Here is an 8,881-nt window from a genome sequence, read left to right on the forward strand (position 1 = left end):
TCCGTGGTGGTGGTATTCCTGATGCAGTTATGTGGGTGCTCGTGGTGTTGTACACTCGTACTCCACAAAATATACCTTTTGCAAAATATTCCACTTAAAGTAGCCGTGAAGTCTGGCTATTCTTCACATAAACTCCCCCATAACCACATGAGATCCAGCCATCTTTCACAGCTTCTCACAAAGTCCTGTTGAGCGATTTCTCGTCATGTTACCTAGATTGCCATGTCCCCTCAGCCCTCCTAACCTCAGGCCAAGATGTAGTCAACAGCCCAATCATTTGCCTGCAGCCTTAACACCATCTCTGCATCAAGCTTATCCGCAACCATTTTATATCACTAATATAATACTCAAAATACATCCTAGTTAGAGCCAATCCCTGAGGTGGTATTCTGAAATGAACAGCTTGAACTCTTCTTATTAACACTTCTTTTTTGAGATCTTCTGATTAGACAGTTTCTAAATCAGTCCTGTGTGTGTGTACATATCTGTGCATTTTACAGACTTTAAGCAAAAAATGGTATCAGACAACAAAAAGAAGCCCAGGTGCAATGGTTCTCATTATTTAAGTGATTGAATGTGTCCATCAATATGGAAAAGAACGTTTATTTTCTAAGTCCAGTCACAAAGAATGTATCAGATCCATAAAAGAATAAATGCCATGGGACAAGATCCAATGAAACAAATAATTATTGTTCTGTTAAAAACGAGAAATAATACACACAAATATCAAAGCAGTCCGTAGCGACAAACAAGTAGTATGTCATGGAAATATAACAACTAAGAGTGGGAATACTAGACACCTGCTGATTATTCTTGCTGCTAAAAATCTTAATAGTTATTTACCCACTTGTTTTCAGAACAACTTCTCAGTCATTGAGGTGGCTCTGCCATCTAGAACATTTGTTTGCTTCTTCTTGTGGACATCTGTAGACTGTAGCAATGCATTAGCAGCCAGGAACAGTCCAGTTTTTAGTCTAAGTAAATGGAGTCCATGAAATACTCCGCAGAGCTTTCTTCAAATACACTTTCCACCAAATCAGCTACACTGAACATCTGTCACTAGTTGTAACCAATGAGGTACCATCTCTTTTCTTTTACATCAAACCATCATATCAGAGACATTAAACCTCAAACACCAACTCGAGAGGATGAGTTAGTGGTTGCCAAATTTTCAACTAAAAGAGGAAGGCCTTTCTCGTATCCATTTACAGAAAACACCACAGGTGATATAAAGATTTTATCAGCATTTGAAAAATCCTTCATGACTCACCTGTGCCTTTACTACACTAGGATTTGCAATACCATTGTCCAGACTGATAAAAAGAAATCTTACCATACGATCAGGTATTCAAAATAATAGACAGGATTCTCCTGCTGGTAACTCATTACAAACGATTGACCTCTCTTTCCTTTTGTTTGTAATCCAACATTGTCCTTGTTTTTGTGATTCACATGTCACTTTCGTCATTCAAACTGGAATCACCTTTAGGTGGAGACTTCAGTTCATGTAGTTCTTAAATTCTCCATAGATCTATGACTTCATAATGAATAAGCGTAAGCAAATACATGATGGTTGTACCAACAACACACACATCTATTTTGTTGAATACTACTAAATGGAGGCTCCTGTATTTTTCTCTAAGGGTATTACAGCCTTTCTTTTTCTGACCCTCCTCCTTGCTGCTTTTTTCTGGTCTACCTTGTCTTCTCCTGTTCATTTTGCTTTTGCCAGGATTCTATATGGTACCCCAATTTCTTGTCACAGCTGCAGAAATCAAATGACAATCTCTTACAGCATTATTGACTCACTACAACAATCTAACTCTCATCACCCATAACTCCTATTCATAAAATAATTTATGACTATGTACCTCAAGTGAAGGCAGATGCAGAGCAGATTGATGCAACTTATGCTGCACCTTTCATTTTTTACTAGGTTTGGATTCTAGTGGAACACAAAAGCTCCAAAGCAACAACAAAATAATCAAAACCACCAAAAATGTGTACATGCAAGGAGGAATAAGGCTATAAATATAAATATATATATAAATCTCAATCTTAGATACCTAAAAGTTCAAATTGCTCTATATTTAGTAGAGAAAAAATGAGACCTCCCTGCATGGGATGATCCATTACATTCTAAAATAGGTGTTTGGACTGAATTTCTCCCTTGAAAGACCTCTTTTCCTTCACTGTAGAGCAAGCTTGTATGACTAGGTTAGACAAGATACTTAAATTATAGAGGAATAAAGATAAATTTCAATGATAGGGTGCTTTACGTATCTTATTAAGATATCATGTGTGGTGTCTACAGAAAGTTAATGGATTACTAATTTATCAAATTAATAAGCCATATATCTATATCTCACTGGCTTTTATAGTATGTTAACAATCTTGAAAATATTACAAGCAACAGAAGAACCATACCTACTATAAAGAGCACTAATTAATATGTACAGTCAGAATGTAAACTGAGAGAGGCTGAACTGTTCTAGTTAGTGCATTTGCATTGCTATAATCTAACTCCAAGAAGAAAGGGACAGCTCAGAGAAACAGCTGCTTCTAGCAGCTTCAGGCATACTGCAGATCTAGGATCAGCTTACAAAGAATCCGTCTGAGAAAAAGGTAATGATGGAATCTTAGGGAGCTGGTCAGGACACACCATCCCACAGTTGTTACAGCTAAATGAACCTTCAAAAAATAAAGTTATCCCTTACAGAGGAAAATATTTTCGGTTATATTTTATATAAGTTTGCAGAGGTGGTAGGTGCCCCATCCCTGGAAACATTTAAGGGCAGGCTGGACGGGGCTCTGAGCAACCCGATCCAGTTGAAGATGCCCCTGCTCATTGCAGGGGAGTTGGACTAGATGAGCTTTGAAGGTCCTTCCAACCCAAACTATTCTATGATTCTATTATTATCTCGGTTTTGTGATCTGCATTTTGTACTCAAGAACGGCACCTGGGCAGCTCACACCTCCCCGTCCCTCTCTGTGGGAATCGGGAATAACGCCTGCAGCCGTGCCAGCGCCCCGGCCGCCGAGGAACCGACTGCGACCGCCCGTGACTGACCAGCTCTCGGGTAGGAGCCTCCCCTCACCGCGCCCCTCAGGGACGGGAGGCGGGCCGGCCCGCCGGGAAAACACCGCCACGGCCGCTGAGGGAAGCCGTTCCCGCGCTCCCATCACTCCAGATGACAGCGACACCCCCCGCTTCCGACAGCGCAGCGCGGCCGCCCTCTGCTCCCAGCTGCGCTCCGGGGCAGCGCGGCCGGGCGGGAGCGGCTGTGACCGTTGGTTGCCCCGCCCGCGCTGCAGCAGCGGCGCCGCGAGCGTTGGGGGTCCCCACGAGGCGGTGAGGGGGCGGGGCAAGGCACTGCTACTGCCGACACCACTCCTCCCCAGTCGGCAGGCGGGCTCTCCTGTTTTTCCATCTTCTGACCAATCAACGTGCGCTTCCTTCCTTCCCCCGTGAGCTGTTGTGGCCAATGGGAAGTGGGTTCTTTGGGCGTCAGTCATATTCAAACCTAGAGCGGCGCGGGCACCGTTGTCCGGTTGGAGCCTCCGTCCCAGCCCCGAAGCAGCAGGAGGGGGCGGCGAGGGTGAGTGCAGCCGGGCCGGGGAACACCGGGGTGCCCGGCACAGGGGGGTGGTGATGTGTGGCGGTGGAACCCGCGGGGCTTCCTCCCGCCGGCCCCGCCCTCCGCGGCCGGGGTCAGCGCTGCCCCGCGCCTCGGCGTAGGCCTGCGGGGAACGGCGGTGCCTGCGGCGTTCTCATGGGCTCCCCCGTCCCGGCGCGGTGGGCTAGGGGAGCGCTCGGCGGCGGACGGGACCTGGGGCTCCGGTGGGCTGCTGCCCATGCGGGTGAGGAAACCTGATGGCTCTGTCCACTCTCTCGCCACCTTTTCTCACCGCCTTCCTCTTCTGTGGCTTTGTTTTTTAACATGACTTTGATGAGGGATTCCGAGAGTGGGGCTAGGTTTTTTTTTTGTTTTGTTTGTCTTCAGTTAGGCTGAGGAGTAACGCTTATCGAACTAGACATAAAGCAGAAATGTGCTTGGTATGATTTCGTGGAAATTGTTTGGGAAACGGGAAAATGTATGCGGGAAAGGAGAGGGAGAAGGAGAGAAAGATCTTGGAATGTGTACCCCCAGCTCTGGCTGGCCTAGGTGATGAAGCAATAGCTATTCCTGAAATGATACCCTAAATTAAAGCTACTCTCAGTGGTGTCCTTTGTTACTGCTTGGCTATATCCTTAATTAAGTCTGCAGCACTCAAAATTGTGTCTCAGTGGTTTTGTGTGCTGCTCTGTTCTCTGTGGCCTCTGGGTAACTTTTACATGCGGTGTAATCTCCAGTTTGTTTATCCTGCAGTAGCTCACTGCTCCTCTGCTGTTGAGCCTTTCTCTGATTGGCTCTATTTTGTATCTTTGAGTCTTCTTTTGTAGCTACTACTAGAGCTTCTATTTTTCCTATTTATATTCGTAGTTAATGTTGCTCTTTAAAATGGTTGGTTGCTTTGTTTTTTTTTGTTGAGTGATTTTGTTTCTCTTAAAAGAAAAATCCTGTATTTTTTGGATAGCTAATTAATAATCTTTTAACCTAGTCTTGTAATCAGGGTGTCATGTGGAACATGAGATGAGCTGAAGTTGGAGAGTATTTGAAGGGCTCTGCCACTTGTTTAAATTCAGATTTTGGTGACTGCTTATGGAACAACTTAGCTTGATGCTTTCTGGTAGCAGCATTTTTTTGACATCTGTGTGGAGCAAGCAGAAGTTGCAGGATTTCCTTCATGTTCTTACCATTGCAATTTGCTCTTCAGACTTTAACCCAAAAGCTTGTATCATTTAGCAAGCAGATCTGCTTTCTGCTTTCCCATGGGTTTTGAAGAAACTCATGGGATGTGGTTTAGTGGTAGACTTGGCAGCGTCAGGTTTACTGTTGGACTTGATCTTAAAGGTCTCTTCCAACCTAAATGATTCTATGAAAGCTGGTATCTGTTTCTTCAAAGGAGTAAGAAAGACTAGATTCTGCTGTAATATATGTAGAACAATAACTGATAACTGGATGAATGATAGATAATACCGTGTGTTTCTGAAGATAGTTATGTGTGACATGTTTTTGTTCTTGTCTACCTGGAACCAAGGTGGCAAGGTCAAGGTAGGAACTTCTGAACACTTAAATGTCTGTGTTATACATCCCAACATTCAGGAAGGGTCTTTAGTAGTACTACAGTGTCTTTTGGCAAGGTTGATGTAACTGCACTTGGAGATAGTTTTAATTCCTGTAACTGACAGCATTTGGTGTGCTATGTGCATGCATGTGCCTCTTCACTCAAATAGTGACAACTATTAAATAATTATCACAGTATCACAGAATGTTAGGGATTGGAAGGGACCACAGAAGATCATCTAGTCCAATACCCCTGCCAGAGCAGGAATGCTTAGATGAGGTCGCACAGGAACATGTCCAGGTGAGTTTTGAATGTCTCCAGGGAAGGCGATTCCACAACTTCCCTGGGCAGCCTGTTCCAGTGCTCTGTCACCCTCACTGAGAAGAAGTTTTTTCTCAAATTTAAGTGGAACCTCCTGTGTTCCAGCTTGATCCCATTACCCCTTGTCCTGTCATTGTTTGCCACCGAGAAGAGCCTGGCTCCATCCCCATGGCACTCACCTTTTATATACTTATAGACATTAATAAGGCCCCACCTTAGCCTCCTTTTCTCCAAACTAGAGAGAGCCATCTCCTTCAGCCTTTCTTCATAAGGGAGGTGCTCCACTCCCTTAATCATCTTTGTTGCCCTATGCTGGACTCTCTCCAGCAGTTCCCTGTCCTTCTTGAACTGAGGGGCCCAGAACTGGACTCAATATTCCAGATGGGGTCTCACCAGGGCGGAGTAGAGGGGAAGGAGAACCTCTCTCGACCTACTAACCACCCACCTTGTAATACACCCCAGGATGCCATTGGCCTTCCTGGCCACAAGGGCACCGTGCTGGCTCATGCTCATCCTGTTGTCCACCAGGACCCCCAGGTCCCTTTTCCCTACGCTGCTTTCTAATAGGTCATTCCCCAGCCTATACTGGAACCTGGGGTTGTTCCTGCCCAGATGCAGGACTCTACACTTTCCCTTGTTAAATTTCATCAGGTTATTCCCCACCCAACTCTCCAGCCTGTCCAGATCCCGCTGGATGGCAGCACAGCCCCCTGGCGTGTCAGCTGCTCCTCCCAGCTTGGTGTCATCAGCAAACTTGCTGATAGTACACTCTATTCCCTCGTCTAAATCCTTAATGAATATATTGAGTAATACTGGCCCCAATACTGACCCCTGAGGCACTCCACTAGATACTGGCCTCCAACTAGACTCCGCACCATTGACTGCCACTCTCTGGCTTCTCTCTTTAAGCCAGTTTGCAATCCACCTCACTACTCTGTTGTCCAGACCACACCTCGTCAACTTAGTAACTAGGATGCTGTGGGAGACTGCATCAAACACTTTGCTGAAGTCAAGGTAGACCACATCCACTGCTCTGCCATCATCCATCCACCTTGTTGCATTCTCATAAAAGGCTATGAGGTTGGTCAAGCATGACTTAACTTTAGTAAAGCCATGCTGACTGCCCCTAAATTAACTGAATACATCAGTAGTATAATGCAAATACTGTAAAAGATGAAGGCTACATTTAAGTTTCCCCTCTTTTTTGTGTGTGATCTTTCTGCATAGGAAAGGAAGGCACCAGAAAACATACACATGGATAAAGTTTCTGATTGAGGGGTGGTGTTTTTACCTCTTTTACACAGTGTAGAGGACTTAACTGAAAATTCTTAAATGTGTAGCCTTCTGACACTAGTAAACACTTTTACTCAGACCATAAGAAGATGGCTAAACAAATATTTAATGTAACAGTTTGTAGCCAAAATGGTCTGGGGGTATAAGGAAAGTATAAGTAATAGGATAACAAATATATTTTACTAGGCTTGTCCATTCACTTGGAGGAAAAATGCCAGGCAAGCTCTTGGGCACTTGCCTGAATTTTTTCACTGTTCTCTACACCTCCTTAGATAAACAGATGCAATATTTCAGTAGATTCCAGGGTAATAAGAGAATGTACCTTTTTGTTCAGTAATTAAAAAGTATTTTCATACTTTCTCAAAAGTTTGAGGAAAAACTGCATTTGGCACCATTCAGAAACTGAACAGATATGTGACTTGCTGTGTTACACTGTTTGTCTTTGGTATCAGTAAACGTTGTTGGGTATATTGCACCTGAAATCCTGTGGATAACTGGTACTTCCACTTCATCCATTTACAATATATACTGCTTTTTTTTAGTCCCTTGGCTCCAGATGTAGTGGGTCTGTATGAGGGGTTGAAGTTACCTCATTTATGCTTTTTTTCAAAGGTTATTCTCCATCTTCCTGATCTCTGCATATACATTCTCCCTGTTCTTTGCTTCCCTGTCTCTAACCTCACCTCCTGAATGGCTTTTCTAGATCTTAAATGTGCTGCCATGTAGTTGTTGTGGTTAGAAGCTCTGCTTCTATTAAATGCATGTAGAACAGCATGTTCCTATTTTAGGTCTTTGCTGTCTTGTTAGAATTTGAATGGATTTCGCGCAGATAAATTTATGGCAAATGCTAACCGTACAACAGATAAAGCTAAAATGAGAGTCTGAATACTTGCTTACAGTTGAACTTTGACAGGAATAGAACGATTAGTTGCAAATGCTGACAATATGCAGATGATTATGCCCTGAGCGTATTTTGTATCTGTAAATGTCATAACAAGCTTACACATTTGGACGTGCTCAACCTCAGTAATAAAACAGTACAAAAAAGTTAAAAGACTAACTTAGACTAGTTTTATTGATTTAATGAAACTTTATTTCTGGAATGTCAGGAAGGTGAAGCAAGGTTACAGGGTACACTGATATTCATTTACTTTTCAATGTCTAACCATTCCATTTTTGATACACAGGAACTTCCTCAGGATGCAGAGCTACATTTCTTGCCTTTCCTGTTTGCTAGGGATCATCTGAGATAGTCTGACCCTCATCCACATTATCTTTTGACAAGGAGAGGTTTTCTCTAGATAGTACTCGTTGAACCTTGGACAGTTAAGCGGCACACCAGCAATGTAAGTTTGACATGTATTGATGGGAGTTAAGATAAAATTTATGCATAAAATGATTATTATTTTCTTTTTTTGGTCCACTACATTTGGCAAGCTATTGCTATAAAAAGAAAAATTAAGCTTTTACATTGGTGAGGAAAATAAAAATATTGTGGGTTTGTGGTTTTTTTTGTTTTTTTTTTTTAAATCTACCAGGGAATTTGTAGCAATTACAGTTGTAATGAGAGAGTATGGTATTACTAAGCCTCAGGTAAAATTTGCATGATCTTCTTGGTGCTTCAGGTTTTGGAGAAGCTGACCTTCTCCATACTTTGAGGAAATGAGTACAGTTCTAGGACAGATCTTTAAGGATGTTCTCACCCATAAAGAGGAGACTTGGAGTATTGAGTTCCTGTAGCCCCCCTACTGTATTTATCAAGGCAAAGCTGTAATAGGTACCAAAATCTTCCCTGGGAAGAAATAAATGTGTTTTGTTCCCCTGTGGAGTAAACAGGTATAATCTTTAGAATGTCATGTGAACAGTCTTTGCTACTATAATCACCTGTGTAACTTTCACCAAAGGGATCTCCAAAAGATGGGACAGTTTACAGAGGCAGTCTCAGAACGGCCTAAGGTTTTTTTCCCTATGCACTTTAGGTTCAATCAGATCTTAAAGGAAGTTCCAAATGAGCACTAAAATTAGAATTTATTCAATGTAATTTCTTTTAACAAAATTTGAGAATTATTTTTTTGTCTCAGCTCAGTTAAACAAAAGT

Source organism: Nesoenas mayeri (genome assembly GCF_963082525.1).
Source record: "Nesoenas mayeri genome assembly, chromosome: 3".
Classification (NCBI taxonomy): domain Eukaryota; kingdom Metazoa; phylum Chordata; class Aves; order Columbiformes; family Columbidae; genus Nesoenas; species Nesoenas mayeri.